Source organism: Macaca mulatta, chromosome 13 (assembly GCF_049350105.2).
Source record: "Macaca mulatta isolate MMU2019108-1 chromosome 13, T2T-MMU8v2.0, whole genome shotgun sequence".
NCBI lineage: Eukaryota > Metazoa > Chordata > Mammalia > Primates > Cercopithecidae > Macaca > Macaca mulatta.
In genome coordinates this window covers 40,111,559-40,130,206 of record NC_133418.1, presented here as the reverse complement: position 1 = coordinate 40,130,206, position 18,648 = coordinate 40,111,559, and the positions used below count along the sequence as shown (strand labels likewise).

Genomic DNA, 18,648 nt, shown 5'->3' with positions numbered 1-18,648 from the left:
CTGATGAGGATTAGGGCATAGGTAATTTACTGGGAGAAGTGCAGCAATGAAGTAAGGGAACAGAATAAAGTGGGCATTATGAAGCCAGCAACCACAACAGAGAACTGAATCATAATTCCACAGGCAGGTTCTAGAAACAGTACAGATAATTCACCTCATAATTATCACCCCAAGGGGCAAAGGAGCAACGGGCATTTATGCCTCAACTCCCATGAGTCATGGGTGAGGACTGCCCAGCCTTTCTGGCCTGGCATAAGTGAAGGCCCGGTGGCTTTCTGCTGCTTTGGGGCAAGCTCTCAGACACAGAGAGAGTGGCTACTAGGAATCAAGTCAGGAGCACCCAGGCATGGGAAGGCCTAAAGGATCCAGGCGGGGTCTGGGCCTCTTTTATTCCATCTGGGTCATGATAAGGAGAAGCTGTGTACCCCGACAGCTTTGCCCTAAATGATAGACATAGGCAGAAATGTTGACTACAATACCTCATGAAGCTGTTAATTTACACTCCTCCAAAGCACTGTGTTACTCACCACTTACCACCTGCTTATTTCCTGACTGTGCTGCAAATTCAGCAATCAGTGATTTCAACAAGTTACCACGTATTCTAATTCTTCATGCTGGACAAAGGAAGGAGTAAATTAATACCCAGTGACAAACAATGCCACATAAAACAGATGGATACAAGTAGACCACAGGATATTAGTCCTCATCTGAAATTTTATTCACAAAGTTACAAAATCCCAAAGCTACATCTGTTCACATGAAGCCTTCTAATTCCTAGGGACATAAGAAATTCCATAGTGGGCATACCTAATCCAGGAGCCTCTCTCTAAAAGTATAGCCTGATGTGGATTCTGGGAAGTCAAAGTTGCCGTCCATGTCTAAGTCAAATGATTAGGAATAAGAATACTTACCTTCCCTAAAATCCAGTTGCTACGAATGCTATATATAAATATTTGCTTAAATCTTCTTTAAACCTGTTTATCATTTTAATAACCCTCTTTATGATAAACAAGTTTCATAGATGTAATCTTAACTTCACCTGACCAAGTCTTACCTCCCTTACAATATAAGGCAGAAACTCTTAGTTCTGGTATAAATAGCTAATACGAAGAACAGTATCTTTAAAGCATTTAATAAGCACTTATAATGTATCAGATACTCTGTTAAACCATTTTCATATTGTATTTAATCCCTACATAAACTATACAAGGTATATACCATTACTTTGTTATTTTGCAGATGAGGAAATTGAGGATTAGAAAGGTGAAGCTGCTTGCAATCACTCAGCTAATGAAAGGCATATGCTTTTCCTGAGGGACTGCAGTAACAGACAGTCCTAAACAAAGTATAAAGAAATGAATAAAACACACTCCGTGCCCTCAGGATCACTTATAGCCATGATAACAGAAGACAGACAGCTACCTACAACATAAGGCAGAATGCCCTCCGCCTGCTTCTGTCCTAGTTTGCTTATTCCCCACCAGCATGGGGTAGAGAGTGTTTGTAAGAGACCCACAAAGCTTTAAAATCCCAGACACCCAGATTACACAGCAGACAAATTAAATCAAAATCTTGGGGAATGGGACAGAGTTAGTCCCAGCATCAGTAATTGTTAACGCTCCCCAGGTGGCTTCAGTGAGCATCTAGGATTGAGAATTACTGTGCTAGGATTGGTAACATACAATTCAGAAGTGACTTCCGTAAAGCATAATATGGGGTTGATTTCAAACTCTATCTGGACATTTTATTTAACATATATCATAGCCAGAGCTTGTGTGCTTGGTCTCATGGGCTGAAATTATGCCTTTCCAGGAGATGACTGTGCAGCCAAGGGTGAGAACCACTATTCTAGTGTTGCAGGAAAGTGTTCTGGGATTTCTTGGAGGAAAGGAAGGAGGGTGAGATCTGAGCAGGCCAGGCTCAGAGTCACATATCCCAGCTTGAACCTGAGCATCTCTGCTTTTGTCTTGTTTCTATTGTGGGCCTCTGCCTCAGGTTTCCAGAAAAGAACGGGCTCTGTTGCCGCAGAAATAAGTGTGAAAACCACCGTCTTAAGGTTCTTAGATGTCAAGAGTCCACAGGGTTCTTGTGTCAAGAAAACTATTTCTCAGCATCATCTTCAAGGTTACCTACTGGCACTTTGGTTAGTGGAGTTCTTGTGTGCAGTTGCTGAAAAGCAAAGAATTGCTGGAATTAGAAAAATACCATAACTTAATGAAAGTGTCAACAAATACCATAAACTTAGAGTTTGTGGGAGCCTTCACCTATTCATTCACTGCATATTTATTGTCTACTATGTTTTAGATGCTGAGGGTACACCTTGAAGTTGAGAGACAAGGTCTGGCTTTTAGGAAGCGTCTATTCTATTAAAATACAATTTAGTCAGGCACAGTGGCTCACACCTGTAATCCCAACAATTTGGGAGGCCGAGGTGGGAGGATCACTTGAGTTCAGGAGTTCAAGACCAGCCTGAGCAATATAGTGAGACCCCATCTTTAAAAATAATAATAAAAATAAAATTTGTAGCATGCCATTGATTTGCATTGGGTTCCTAGCCCAACAGATCAAACCAATATATGGTAATTCATACTAAATGAAACAAATTAGGAGTATACTCATGTAACAAACAGCTGAACTTCAGTCAATGGTAGGTGGTCAGTTGATTCAAGTAAGACAAAATGCTGAGCTATAATAAGTTGTTCTTTTTACACAACTTCCCCTTTCTGTCCATAAATACTGCTGTCTGATCACGTGGCACACAGAAGCTCTTTGACACTGTTCTGGTTCTGGGGGCTGCCAGATTCATTTCACTAATCATTTTTTTTGTTGTTTTTTGGGGTTTTTTGCTTATACAAACTCGGATAAATTTAAACTTGAGATTTTTCCTTTTTAACAATTCTAATGGGGAAGACAAGCAAGGGACAAATGTATAAGTGAGATAAGATGCATAATACACATCTTTCATTCTCAGGCCTGTCTGCATGCAGCCCTGCAGAGGAGGGGCTCTGCCAGATGGTGCTCCTGCTGTGTCCCCCCAGCTTCAGAAGAGTCACTTTCCTTTCTAGTAAGGCTGGGGGGGTCCTCCACAGCTCAGTCCGTGGGGATCAGCTGGCATTTGCTACCACTGCTGCTGCTGTGGCCCCATCCTCAGAAGCTTATCTGAGATCTGATGGAGACCGAGAACCAGCTTGCCTTTTAGGGGCACCCAAAGGTCTTAGTTTCTCTACATCAGAAGGGTCCTTTGCTAATGAGGAGTTCGCTCTTAGGAGATCTTTACCTCCCCAAGGCTACTTGGCTTCCATACATTTTTGAAGTATCCGAAAGCCCATCCTGTGAGAGACGATCACTTAAACAGATCTTGTTGCTTCACGTCTGCAACCTTAGATATCCAAGCCATTGAAGGTCTTCTGGGATTCACCCGAGAAAGAGGATTCCCAAACGTGTCATTTCTGCATGTGTCTGAATTAACAGTCACAAACGATTAGAGCTCACTGGGTATACTATTATATCCCACAGTCTGATTTTAAAGCTACAGATAGGTGTTAATGTAGAGAGATGCATAATCTATAATCTGACGAATGAATATGTAAGAAAAAATTTGTAATAAGCTCATCAGTGTTAGCATCTACATGAGAATGTCAAAGGTAGTTCAAACTCCATTTAAACAATCTGCTCTCCTAAACATTGCCTTGTTCTTAATATCCTTTTGTAACCTCAGAAAAAAAAAAATACCTCCTATATCCTGTGGATATAATCACAAACATCAAAATAAATAAGCTGAAAATTAATGAGTTTTCTTTTTCTTTAAATGACTATACAAAAGCTTCAAACAGTCTTCCCTTGTCAAATCATCAGGAATTTCAGGCACATAACTTTCATTCTGATGGGTTCATCTCCCAGAATAAAAGACTTGTTTATAAAACAGCATCGTTTTCTTCTCTTACTGAAAAATGCGCACACACTTCAAAGTTAAAAACAAAAATTTCTTAAAGCACAAAGAAACAACTTAAAATCACTCCAAAATTCTTAGCGAAAATACAGAGATTAATTATTTGGAATCTTTCCTTCCAGTCTTAAATGTTATATAATATTTCTAGAGGAATAACCATTTTTGCTAAGAACCTGAACTAGCACACATCAGTACAGAGTTGTATAATTAGTGGCTTGGACAAAGATAGCAGTCATTTTTAGCTACCAAATTGGCAAGATCAGAAATGAATGGCACCATAAAGATCTCATGTCTTTCATTAATGCTTAAAGCTGACACTTTATTTATAAGGAGATTCTAAATTCCAGGCCAGTCTCACCGGGCTGTCCTTGATAGAGGTAGCCTGTTTGTCATGTTAATGAAGAGAAAAGTTCCAGTTCCCACAAAGACTTTCCTCCCCCACCTACAGCTAAAGAGGGAGAAAAATGCCAGCAGGTAAGGGGTAGAATTGGAGTGAACCACTTCCTTACCTTTGGGGCCAGCTGGCCTGATGTCAAGGTCAAGGGTGGGGCAGTTCCAGCTCCATCAGAGGTGACTGCACCATGACAGGCAATGCTCCTAGGCAAATCCACAGCTCAGCATTTGACAGGCTGGAATACTATCTATCCCAGTGCTTGTCAAACTGGAGCAGCATCAGAATCCTGGCAGAGGGCTTTTAAAAACACAGACTGGGGCCAGGCAGGGTGGTTCACATCTGTAATTCCAGCACTTTCGCAGGCCAATGTGGATCACTTCAAGCCAGGAGTTGGGAACCAACCTGGGCAACATAGCAAGACCCTGTCTCTACTAAAATATAGATTTAAAATTAAAACACACACACACAGATTGCTGAGCCCCACCCCAGGGTTTCTGATTCAGTAGGTTTGGGAATTTGCATTTATTATTATTTTTATTTTTTTATTTTTATTTTATTTTTTTAAAGATGGAGTCTCACTCTATCACCCAGGCTGGAGTGCAGTGGCACAATCTCAGCTCACTACAACCTCTGCCTTCTGGGTTCAAGCAATTCTCCTGCTTCAGCCTCCCATGTAGCTGATACTACAGGCATATGCCACCATGTTCAGCTAATTTTTGTGTTTTTAGTAGAGACAGGGTTTCGCCATATTGGCCAGGCCGGTCTCAAATTCCTGACCTCAAGTCATCTGCCCACCTCGGCCTCCTGAAATGCTGTAATTACAAGTGTGAGCCACTGCGCCTGGCCAAGAATGTGCATTATAACAAGTCACCAGGTGATGCCAATCCCAGGGGGTTCCAGGACCACACTTTGAGAACCACTAGTCTATCCTGATGCTTGCACTGTTTAACATAGAGGTTCAAAACTCAGGCTTTACAGTCTGTCAGATGTGGGTTTTGTCCCTAATTCCATTGATTAATAGCTTTGTGAACTTGGGCCAGTAACTCAATCAATCTGAGTCTCTATTTTCTCACAAGCAGAATAGGAATAATTGCAGGGTTGTTCTAAGAAATGGATCATGTAATGTGTAAGTGCTAAGAGCATTGCCTGCTTCATAACAAACATTTAATACATGATTATTAGTCTTTCTATTCAAGTCCTACCTCAACACCCTCCTGGAATCTTTCTGTACCTGTTCCTATTGATCTCCTAGTCCTCTAAAATGTTGGTTCACTTGCTTTCCAACCTGCCCTGTGGTAAGGAAATCCATTTCCCTACCCCCATGGAGCCTCCCAACTCCACTAGCAAGTGGGTAATCCTCTGCTGCCACCTTGTGGCCTTCGTTCGCCTCACACGTTGCAGTCTAACCTTGCCAAAGTGGCGTTTCTGGGACTACAATCCAGTAGCTGAGCATTAAGAAAAGGAGCCAGACGTGGTGCCTGCTCAGGCTGCTCAGTCGATGTGAGGACTATGATGAAGGCTTCCCAACAGGACAGTCCGAAGGACACCCAAATCCGGAGGGCTACAGAATGACAGAAAGGAGCTGGGATCAGCACCAGGAGAGCGACCTGGCTGTGATCGCAGGTGAGTCTGGAGGCCCAGCTGAGCTCACTCAGGGCCTGGCCAGTGCCCTTCTATGCAGGACCCCAGGACACCTGCCTGTAGACATTTCTGAGGACTCCAGGGATCTCGAGCATATCCCTTCAGATGCCTCTTGCTACTGAGGTGGCCAAAGTCATGTGTGTCAAGGACAAGGCTATTAGAGGGTCCCCAATAGTCCCATGTTGGGACCATAGTCCCATTTCCTAATGAAGACTGCTCATTGTAGCTGGTTTGGAAGAGAAACCCAGCACTTCGGTGAGGAAAGAAGCAGGACAGAGAGATGTGAACAGTGAAACGAAGACTCAAGTTGCTCTTGTCTTTTATTCCCGTCACTCCTTTTCCCTGGTACAAGTGTCTTAATGAGGGGGGTTGACAGCTCGATGGTGGGGGTGGGTACAAATCCAAACTATATATTTTTTTCAGGGATAGTAGGAAACACCTCTTTCCAGGAGCACCTCAGTCCTGAGGTTCACGATAGCATTAACTCTCTCCCCTCCTCGCGTTCTCATCCCTTACAGCGATGAACAATGAACCAGAAGGCAGAGTGGAGAGTGAGGATGACACCCGGGATGGCAACCACAGACCAGGAAGGCTGAGCCGGGAAACAGGTGCATTTTTTGGCTTCTCTTTTTAGAACATGGGTTATTTGGGGCCTTTTCAGCCTCATTTTTGGGCGCCCAGGCACCAATTCTGAGAAACAGGAAAAGTTGCACTCAGCATCTCCTCGCTAGACTATGCAATCCGGCAGTCAGAACCCTGAAAGGAATAAAAAGCAAAGCATGCTGGTCCTTCTCCAGGGGCTGGCATTTGTTCTCCTTCTGCAGAGACTCATTTCAGATTTGCCTCAATGTAATATGCATAAGAGGTTAAGTCACTAGGGGCACCCCTTACACTCTCTAGAAGAAAGCTAAGACAAGGAAGGGGTTAAACAAAGGAGTGGGGCAAAACAGACACAGGTGGAGGAATGTAAGTTTTGCAGGTGAATCTGGGGGTGGGGGGTTATCTACCAACAATTATCTACCCCTTAACCAGACATAAGCCTTGAAAATTGACTTAAGGCATTTAATCGTGCTGTCTCACTTATTATAAAGCATGCAACAGTTTGACCAAGGTCTTTTTTACATTCATTAATTCACATGGGTTTTAAATCTTGCAACAATCCTCTTGCATTGGTAGAGCAAACATCACTTATTCACTGATAAGAAAAATGGAAGCTCCAAGATACTAAATGGCTTGTCCAAAATCACAGAGCATTAGTCTGTGACTAAGAGGCAAATACATTGCCTCCTAGGGCAAAGTATTTTTATCCAAAACTATAAACTTGTACAGCACTAGCTACTTAACCGGCATGAAGCACTTCAAGCAAGGCCTTGAAGGAATAAGGGGTTAGGGAGTGTGTGAACATGGTGCATATAAGTTTGGGGGAGAGAAGCAAAGTTGCAGAATGAGGACTGATGTGCAGGAAAGTGGCTTGGTTTGGTAGCAGTGAGCCGTCAGAGAGGAATATGAGTCCTGGGTGCTGGGACAGAAGGTGAGTGGAAGCTTTGTAGATTATCAACCAACACAAGACAAACTCCTCATTTACCTTATACTCTTACTTTTCCTCCTTATGTAGATCCTAGTTGCCCAGTTGCACCATGGGAAAAGTCTCTTCTCAAAGCCAAAACTATCCAAGGTGGGGGAAAAGATCCTAAAACACTTTTGACCATTTTTGTGTGGTTCTAACTTGTCTAAGCGCAAAGAAACTTTCCTTTGTTAACTCAGGGGCTTCAAAGCCAGCTTTGTTTTCATGCCTAGTATTGATTTGGATCCTCCGAAGGGTCTCTTGACATCTCTCCACACCTTGCTTGATGAAGCCAGCAAGTCCAATAGGCCTCTCACTCACTGACAGACAGAGATGTTCAGAGCCCCTGTCTGGCATAACAAAACCTCTCTAGGCCAGAGTGAGGAGCTGAATGGCAAATCTTCACACAGGGCTTATGAGCTCCTTCTGACATCATAGTTTTTCTAGCCTGGAGAAAGCACTGGTGAAGGGAAGGGACCACAGGACTTTTGTATTCTCTGCTCCTAACAGTCATAAACTCTTGAGAGGCAGCCCTTCACCGTGCGATCCCTGAAAGAGGCTAGGCTAGACCAGCCATCAACCGTCCTAGTTCCCAGCCTAACCCTGCCCCCCACAAGCTAGGTTACTCTGCCACGTCCCTTCTGGCCTCAGTTTCCACATCTGTCCAACAAAGCCTGGATGGAAGATTTCTAAAGCCCTCCCCAGCTGTCTTTTCTCTTTGGTGCTATGACAGGTTAAATTCCTCACTTCTTTCATACCTGCCTTTGACACAGTGTTTAGGTCTTCAGCCATTAAACCCTGGCGTGTCTGAAGGAGTAGCAAGGAGAGATCAGCCAGCCAGAGGGTTTCAACAAAAATACCTCACATGCTTGACAAATATTTATCAACCAAAATGATATCAACTTATTCTACATACAAAGTCTGATGTTTTCACAATTTGGTACTCAAAAGTGGTTTTCAGTGTTTCATACATATACATGGCAACCAGAACTAAGAAGAAATGTGTACTCTTTATTTTTATTTTTTTTTTGGAGACAAAGTCTTCACTCTTGTTGCCCAGGCTGGAGTTCAATGGTGCGATCTCGACTCACTGCAACCTCCGCCTCCTGGGTTCAAGAGATTCTCCTGCCTCAACCTCCTGAGTAGCTGGGATTACAAGTGCCTGCCACGAAGCCCGGCTAATTTTTTTTTTTTTTTTTTTTTTTTTTTTTTTTTTTTTTTGTAGAGACAGCGTTTCACCATGTTGGCCAGGCTGGTCCCAAACTCCTGACTTTAGGCCATCAGCCCACCTCGGCCTCCCAAAGTGTTGGGATTACAGGCATGAGCCACCATACCCAGCCCAAAATGTGTACTCTTGGGGCACTCGTTTGGCTTTGTGGGCTGGGGATGATGGTGCATTATCTGATAAAGTAGAGGAAAATTTTACTTTATCTGAGAAACATATTTGCAGCCAGTCTCAGACACACTAAGTCACAGAAGAAAGAAGAATCAAAATAAAGAGAGTTCTGTTGTCAGCTGTTTCCCCGCTAGCTTTACCTTAAAAAGCAGCCATCTGTGCCCTGTGTCAGGCAGACATGGCAGGATGTGCTTACTCAACACCTGACCCCCGACTCCTGACGCCTCAAAACACACACTGGGAGTTTAGAGCCCGCCCAGGCTGCCTCTCCCCATCTCAGAGGGAAGGCGGATGCTTGCAGCCGCTCCAAACTGCTTCTCTTGGGCTAAGAAATCTTCACCCAGGGGTGTCAACAGCGTGGGAGTGGAGACAGCAGGCAAAGGGGAGCAGGGAGCTCCTATGACCTTGCAGAGGACAAAACCACAAACCCCTGGCAAGTGACCTGGGTTTTAAGACCAAATGAAGCAAGACATTTATATTTTTAAATTTTTAATTGACAAATAATAATTATGTATCTTTATGGGGTACAATGTGAAGTCACAATATATGTACAATGATTAAATTCAGCGTACAATGCTTAAATTCAGCTACTCAGCACACACATAATCTCACATACTTAGCATTTATGTGTGGTGCAGGCAAGGCATTTGACCTCAGTTTTGTCATCCATAAAATAGGAATAAAAATTGCTATCATACAGGACAGTCGGGTTTCTCTTCCTTTCCTCACACTCCAAGCAGTGCCTGGCAGAGGGAAATAATTTGATCCATATTTAGTGAGTAAACCTCACATTTTGTCCAGAGCCAGCTCAGAGCCCACAGATAAAATCTCGTTATCTTCCCCTAGAGGCTCTCTCTAAAGCTGAAAGATGAATCCAGGGTACATCAGTTGGGATTTTACCTAGGTCTCTAGCTCCTGTCTCATCCTTTTCTCTTTTGTAGATCTCAGGACTCCCAGCAGAAGCCTGTGTTTTCCAAAACAGAAGACAGATGAAAAGACCCGCAGGCTACAGAGGGCAGATGCTGCCCAGCTGAGAGCATGGCCTCTCGCAGCTGCGGAGCCCACGGTTCTCATTGTTTTGGATGTGGGGTAGAAGATTCCCACGTGGTATAAATGTGCCATCTCACATCAGTCGCAGGATAAATGTGGGCTCTCAAGTGCCAGATTTTATCTAAGGGACAAAAATGAGAGGAAGAGAGGAAGAGGGAGAGAAAGCTCCAGCCTCCCCCGTGCCAAAGCCTCAAGAATCAGCAATTTTTGCCTTTTGCCATTTGATTGACTTTAAGTCACCATTTAGAAGGGAAAACAGAACGTCAACAGAAAAACCTTGAACCATCTTTAACCCTTTATCTGGAGCTAAAAATGAATTTTATTTCACTGTCTCACAGCAGCCTGAAAGGGACTGAAGGAAAGATGGGGTGATTCTTCAGAAAGCCCCACACAACCAGGCAGGGCTCCATTCAATAATAGAACTGCAGGACGAGATATGTTCTTGTTCTCTGGCTGGACCTCACTGGTGATATGGTTGTTAGTAATGAAAAAGCAATAGTCCTGTTAATTTCCTTTAATTCAGCTCACCTGTTTTCCTAATAGCTAAAGCCACAGAGAATTCTCTCCTTTGCCTGGAAAGCTTGTATTTCCCCTCCATCCTCCTTTGAAGTCTTCCCTGACTCTGTGATTTCACTGTGCTCCCAAACCAGCAATGGAGCACTGCTCAATAAAAATATGATGTTAGCCACAAGCAATTTTGAATTTTCTTGTAACTACATTTTAAAAAGTACAAAGAATCAGATGAACCTAATTTTAATACATTGTATTTAACTCAATATATCCAAAATAGTATCAATTTAATATGTAGTCAACATTTCAAAACATTAATATTTTAGGCCAGGTGTGGTGGCTCGTGCCTGTAATCCCAGTGCTTTGGGAGGCCAAGGCAGAATGATTACTTGAGTCTTTGAGTTACAGACCGGCCTGGGCAACATAGCAAGACCCCATCTCTACCAAAAAATTGAAAAATAAATTGGCTGTGGATAGCGGCATTCGTCTGTGGTCCCAGCTAGTCTAGTCAAGAGGCTGAGGAAGGAGGATCTTGAGCTTAGGAGTTCAACATTACAGTGAGCTATGATCGTGCTACTGCATTACAGCCTGGAGGACAGGGTAAGACCTTGTCTCTTAATATATATATTACATTCTTTTTTCATTCTAAGTCTTCAGAGTACGGTGTGTGTTTTACACTTGGAGCACATCTCAGTTCAGACTAGGCACATTTCCAGCACTCAGCAGCCATATGTGACTAGAGGCTGCTGAATGACAGCACTGCCCTAACAGAACACTTAGCACATTTTTCTGAAATTCTGTGTTTACAAGTTCACCTGCCCTATTAGAGTGGAGCTCCTTAAGAACAGAACCATCAACAGGGATCAATTCATAGCAGTTGCTTCATAACTCTATGTAGAATGATTGACCAGATTAATTCAAAAATCAGTGTCACTATTAACCACAGATAGAAGAGGAGAGAAAGGGAATGTATTTGGTGTTAAGGATTTTAAGTTAGAAGCACTATGAGACCCCTGGAGAATGATGCTCAGAAATAAGTCAGAGAGAGAGATGGAAGATCAGAAAAGGAACAGGATGAAAAATAAAGGTTAGGGAGGCATGGTTTGGGACGGTTACCTTTACCATAGAAAGCAGAAACACGCATCCACTCATTTCACATAAAAATGCTGTGGGTCATCTGTAAGGAAAATCATAATATGCATCATGAGAAATTCATCTCAGCATGCAGATGCACTACTTCCCTCTTGCGGTTAATTACCTGGGGCAGGTCCTGGACAGGCCTGGGATGTGGGTGAGATTCACGTGCAATGCCTTCTATATAGCAGGGTTCTCCAGCTCTGCATAGAAGTCCTCCCTCTTCCTCTCACCCCACTTTCCCAGTGGTCAATACCCTCAACAGGAAAAGAAGCCTCTGGCAGACTCTCTCACATTACGGCAGTGCTTCTCACATATTAATATGCATATGTACCCGGGGATCTTGTTAAAATGTAGATTCTGACTGAGTAGGTCTGGGGTGGAGACTAAGATTCTACTTTTTAAGATGTTCCAGAAGATGCTGATGCTGCTGGGCCATGGGCCACACTTTGAGTAGCAGGGCACTGGGGGTTAAAGACCTATGTAAAGCTTTATCCAGCCTTAGGTTTTAAGAAAAGAATCCCAGAGAGAGCACTTTAGCCCACAGAAATACAAGAAATGATAGCATTTAAGTGATCAGATGGGACTCATGAGACATAAAATGTCCCCTGAATTCTGCAAAAAAATACTACAGAAGCATTTCTGTTTACAGGTAAGGCCATCTCATTAGTAGGCAGCACTTGTGGGATATTACAAATCATGCTGGAATTGAAGTTGAATTTGAATCCCCCTCTGTTATACTTACTAGCCGTTACCAGCCATGTGATGTTATGATTATCACTTTGCTTCTATAAATCTAAGTTTCCTTATCTATAAAATAGGTGTAATATCACAGAGGTTCTTTGAGTCTCAAACAAAATAGCATATGTGACATTACCTGGTATAGTACCTGACATATGTTTGAGTCTCAACAAATGCTTATTAAATCTTAAGCAAAATATTTTCCAGTTACCTCTGTGAAGACAGCACTGGAATAAAATTGGTGGAGTGTGAAAATAATTTTTAAGATGATACATATCTGCTTTTAAGTTGATCCATCCTCAGAGTTAGGATATTTGTCTTGAACTAAATGTATCCCCCTGTATAAAAGCAATGCAAATGCATTTCAAGCAGATGCCTAGAGAGCAGGCATAATTTCATCTTTACCTATTTTTATATTTCTTTACTGCTGCCATGAGAGCATTTTAATAACCTCCATGGAGTTGAAAGTGATGCAGGTAATTGCCATAAGTAATTTAAGGGCTATTAAAACTAACAAACCTCTTCTGTGGAATACCTTGTTAAGCAGTGATCAGCAGAAAACACATAAAGATCATGCACACTGTAAATTCAAGCCCCTTTTCCAGTTAGACTGAAGGGGGAATGTAGCCACATTACACATAAGAAGGGTGCAGATATTAAAGCCCTTCCTGCTCAGGTCTTGGGATAGCTCAAGCTGCAGATGCCCTGGCAATCTAATGAGACCCACTGCCTTCAGAAAAGGCAACCCCATCTCCGCTATAACTTCCCATCACCTAAACTGGCTGCTATTTTTTCCATGCATGCTTCTTAAGATATAAATCAAAGCATGTTTTAGCACAAAACCCCAAGGGCCTGGGTTCTAGCCTTGGATCGGTAAATCACTAGCTGTGTGACCTACAGCAATTCTTTTCACCTCTCTAGGCACAAACTGCTACAGCTATAAAATGAAAACGATTTATTGTGTGTCCTCAAAGATCTCTTTCAGCTCTAAAATCCTTTGATCCTAAACAAATTCTATACTTAGAAGCCCTTTTTCTGACTATTTTAACTATCAAAAATACAACCATGAATCAAAACTAGGGTGCAAAAAAAGGAAAGAGAAAAGATCCATGAAAAGCATAATATTACAAAGTCCATGCATATTAAGCATCCCAGAATCTCATAGGTCCATACTCAGCATGAAGTTATTCTTCCTTCATATGCTGGCCTAATGAATTTGATTTCCTTATTCACAAGGCTCATAACACACCAGAAGAGGCAAATAAAAAAAAAAAAAAAAAAAGCAGGCAAAAACACTGACAATAATAAGTAAATGGCCGTAGAGGAAAAAAAAAAATAGATAGAAAACTTCAAAAAGGCAGGGACTTTGTCTGGTTCACTGCTACATACGCAGTGTCAGGCACATAGTATGTGCACAAAACATGTCGGATGAATGAATGAATGAAAACAATACTTACAAAAAGCAGATAAAATTTGTGTAAGTACAGTGATCTGGGAGAGCCTCCTAATGATTGTTTCACATGCTGCAATTAATATTCATGAGGGTGGCTAAGACTCAGCAAGGAAAATTTAAACTATGCTCAGCAAGCTCTCATTTAGATGAAAAATTACTACTTCTGGTTAAACATGGTATATTGAGCACATGTTTATCTCTGTTCTCTCTAAACACTCTACTAAAAATCAACGTGTATGTGTGTGTCATCTCCACAAGGAAAAAGAGGGAAGAAAGGATCAACAGTGGACAAGAAATGTCAGTTATGCAGGACTAGAAAACATCAAATAAAACTGTCAGAGCGGATGAAGCTGAACAGCAAGGGCCTGCAGAAGTGATCCAGTGAGAAACCAGCCAGGTGGGCCTCAGATCCATGGAAAACTCAGAAATCAGAGGCAGCCACACAACAGGCACGAGGAACTGGACTGCATCAGGAGAATTTGTTTAAAGTCTGTTAAGAAAGTAGTTAAATTCTCAAGTTTCTTCTCCTGCCTTGGCAGTAAACTAGAGATTTATTCAACAAAGAAAAGGATACAGAGAAAGTTTAGCCCAGGATTGCGGCAGATGGTAGGGAGAGGGACACATCTGAAAACAAGTGTATGAGTGAGTCTACATACAGAACAAGGAGGTTCCAGGTTCCCTGACTCTCTGGATTTAAAAATACTGGCAGCTTAGGGACATACCTCTCCCACTACCACCTTTCCAGGCAGGAAACTGGAGGATTCTTAGATGGGGAAACTGAATATATCCACAATCTCTTGATTCTGACACTCAGGATTCTCCCACAAACAGCTGGATCCCCAACTAGCACATTATAATTGACAAGCTCTGCCTCTACCTAAAAAGAGTGACCAGTCAGCTCTAATGTAATATTCTCAAGTATCAACAGACAAAAAAAATGCTAAAATTAAGCCTCCAGTGAGAAAAAACAAGACTAAAACAAATTAATAAAAAACTCAGAGGAAATCAAGACAATGGATAGAGAAGAAAACTTTGTACAGAGATAATATCTTTAGAGAAGCAGAAATATTCATCCTTGGCAAAATAACAAGATGTCATTTTTTTAGGGAATAGAAAACAAATTAGAACTCTTAAAATTGGACAATACGATATTTGAAATAAAAAATTCAACAGAAAAAAAATCGATAGAAAGTTTGGGATACAAAGTCAAGAGAATCTCTCAGAACAAAAAGACAGAGATAAAACAGTAGTAAGTAAAAGGGAAATTTGAGTGTCAGTCAGTCCAAGAAGCCACAGTATAACAGAGTTCCAAAAAAAGAGAAGAGAGAGAACAGAGTAAAATAAAGAGAATGAAATTATCGAAATATTGATGCCCAAAATATTCCTTTAACCGAGAAACATAGGTTTTCAGATTAAAATAGTCTGGTGGCTCTTTATGACACCTGAATGTATAGCACAATGAATAAAGAGGTTGCCCATACCATGTCACACTACTGCAAATTTTCAGAGCATGTGGGATAAAGAGAAGATACTAAAATCTTCACATTATAAATACCTAGTTCACAGAAGAAAAAAAGACTGGAAATATGAATGTCATCAGATATCTCAACAACATCAAAGCCGGAAGTCAGTGCAGCAACAGTTTCAAATTTGGAATGAAAAGTTGCATCCCAACATTCTACATTCAGCCAAATTACCAATTAAAGTGTGAAGAAAGAGTAATACATATTAAGGCTTTCAGGGTGTCAAAAAATATTGCTCACACATGCTTTCTCAAGAAGCTACTGGTGGTGCTCTACTGAAATCAGGATATAACCAAAGAAGAGAAAGAGAGGGGAGGCAGGAAATAAGAGATACATCCCGGGAGACAGGTGAAGAGAAGGGCCAGGAAACCAGCTGTACAGAATGCCCAGAGCACAGCCTGGAAGAGGAGAGAGAACTCCTGAAGGAGCGTCCCCAAGAATAATGAAAAGCTGATGCTTCTGCCTGGTTGAGAAATAACAGTCATTGGTGTTGGGAAGTTTGAAAATAGTGATAGGAACACAGACAAACATTCAAGTAAGGAAAAAAATGAGTTAAGTATTAATTCTAGAAAGCAAAACATTCTGAACGAGAAAGGAAATGTAAGCACAAAATGCTAGGTGAAAAATTAGGAAAACATTTAATATGGTTTTATCTAAACATTTTTGTATAATTTCACGTGGAAAACAGGAGGGGGAGCAAGGATGTTGGATTATATAAGTATGCTAAATCCTCATCTTCATAATAAGCCAATAAAAGGTGAAAAATGATGAAATTTTATAAACCAAGAGCTAGTGTTTGATTCAATAGAGTTTAGGGAGAAGTGGATCAGGAAACGGCTATTTTATGTTTGGTTTTTGTTTTGTTTTTCTTTTAACTTTAATTGTTTGATTTTGATAAAAATTTACTATGGTAAAAAATTTTAAGCTACTTAAAAATGAAGTCAGATATCATAAAGAGCTTGATAATTGCACGATGCTATCAAGTTAGAATGACCCTAGTGTGGGGATTATGGAAAACTGACCAGACCAGCAAAGTTGAAGGTGACCTGAGACATCATCAAAATCCAAGGGGTCTTGTCCAAAGGGATGAGGCAAGATGCAATGAAAATAATCTGAGTTTTGTGCTTCTTGACATCAGGTAAGAGCACAAGTCTTTAATTCAGGGGCCCTAAATATGTCAATAATTGAAGCAGGCCTCCGTTTTAAGAAAAATGGCCATGGAGAGTCATGGATTGGCCTCCAGTTCTGGAGACAATAGTTAGTCATTCAGGTCAGTCTCCAAAGTCTCTAATGGGGTAACTGAGCAGCAGACACAAAGGAAAAAGGCCAAGAACAGCTACTGTCTGGGCACAAGATAGTATCAGCCTGGGAAGCCACAGCTCAGTGATTATGAAGGCATCCAAGGGCTTAAATCCAAGCAACTGTAGCTGCAAACTCGGATTACAATTTCCACAGTGGCAAGGACTACACTTGCACACCCAGGTCCACAGTCATTAGTCCTGAGCCTATGCAGGGTTGGGTCTGCAGATGGCAGACAACACTGGAGACAGAAAATGGAGCTGGCACAGGAAGTGACCTACAGAAGAAAAATATCTAACACAGGCCAAAAAGAGTCTCTTCAAAATGGTAAAGTTTTATGCTAAGCTTTAGTACTTAAAGCTTCCATTACATGAAATATTCACTTACGTCGAACAGCTCATTCCCCAGTAATATGAGATTAATGAGGCATCACTGTGCATAAAAACTACCGAACTGGCTCAGATCAATGGTCTATCTTGTCCAGTATTTTGCCTTTTAAAGGACATAAAAGAATAAGCAATTTGGAGACAGAAGTGTCTGGATTTGGGGCTTGTTTCTACCACTTTGAACTGCATGACCAAATTATTTATCTACTCCCAGCCTCAATGTACTCATCTGTAAGACAGCACTAACAATACCTTCTTCTTGGTGACATTGTGAAAATTCAAGGAGATGCTATCTTTAAAAGTACTTTATAGACTGTTCTGCAGTCTAAGTATGTGAATGAATGTAGCTGAATGATGTGTGAAAGCTTGCTTTTCATATGTATCCTGAAGATCATTCATTTCTTTTAAGAAATTCAATTGTTGACTTTTGTAGGAATATATCTTTAAAAAATCCCAAACCCATGAAAAATTTTGGGTCTCTGACTTCAGAGGAAATCTTAGCATATTCAACTTCAAAACAATTAACAGGGAAGTTAACCGAAATCTTACAGTGAACAAAGTATGTTACAGAGTCTAATGCCTTCCTGTGTCATCTCACTCCCTCACCCTTATATCTGAATCTTCCCCAGACCTGGGCTCTCTGCTCACTTGTGCTCTTAGCAAAGACCTCATAAACTGGTGTATTGTGCATGGGTCAGAGGCTTAATGGGGGGCTAGAAGGAATTGTTGGGCTAAGTTAAATGGCTCTTCCTCATTACACATTCAATGAAATACTTTCTGGAAGGTCACATGAAGCCTAGGCCTTCTCACATGTCTCCAGGAGGTGGTCTGCCCTAGAGGACTAAGCCAGTCAGTCAGGCAGCTGGCCGAGCGGGTTCTGCTATTTGGGGCTCACCACAGGATGGGGAATCTGAAGGTACAGGTTAGAAAGTGGGGAGCATTCAGCAATGTTTTGGTTAACAGTCTTATTTAAATTTTCACTTTTTTCTGCCTCTGTTAAAACACCATGGTAAAGTGGAAAAAGCACCCTAGTAGAAGCAGAGTTGGGTAAAGGGTTTGTCCTAATGCTGTCTTTGTTACCAGCCATGAGACTTTAGACAAACTACTTTGCCTCTGTGGGCCTCAGTTTGTACTAATGATGAGTCTGGACTAGATCACAGTTTTTAAATATGCTTTGCAGATTCTGGATTCCCCAGTGATACTTGGGGTCACATCTGGAAAGGCAGAGAAGAGAAAGGTAAGGACATGGAGGCGAAGGAGTGTGAGTCCCTCCTCCAGATCCCATGTAAGACGAACAGATTTATCACTCTCTCTTTTATCTATTTCACACTAAGAGTTCTGAAGGCAGCACTCCCTGGATAAGAAAACATTTGAAAACCACTGGATCATAGGTCCCCAATATTCCTTCCAATCCAACAGTTCTCTGATTAGTTAACATTCTCTGGCACTGGAGACATGAAATACACCACACAAGAAGATAAATCCTGGTCTTGGAAGTATAAGCTTCCAAGATTTGTCAAAACTAGCACACCTAGGGTAGCAATCCTGGCTGGAACTATCTCATACATCTCCAAGAAAAATAAATCTGTACTCAATAAGCATTTTTTG

General features: G+C 41.6%; 1 long non-coding RNA gene across 1 annotated transcript; it reads left to right on the top strand.

Moving 5' to 3' along the window:
* The first annotated feature begins 5,740 nt into the window (after positions 1 to 5,740).
* LOC144333725 (uncharacterized) lies at positions 5,741 to 10,169 on the top strand. Its single transcript, XR_013402675.1, has 3 exons — positions 5,741 to 5,966; positions 6,503 to 6,592; positions 9,886 to 10,169. It is a non-coding gene; the product is annotated as an uncharacterized LOC144333725 (long non-coding RNA).
* The last annotated feature ends 8,479 nt before the right edge of the window (positions 10,170 to 18,648 follow it).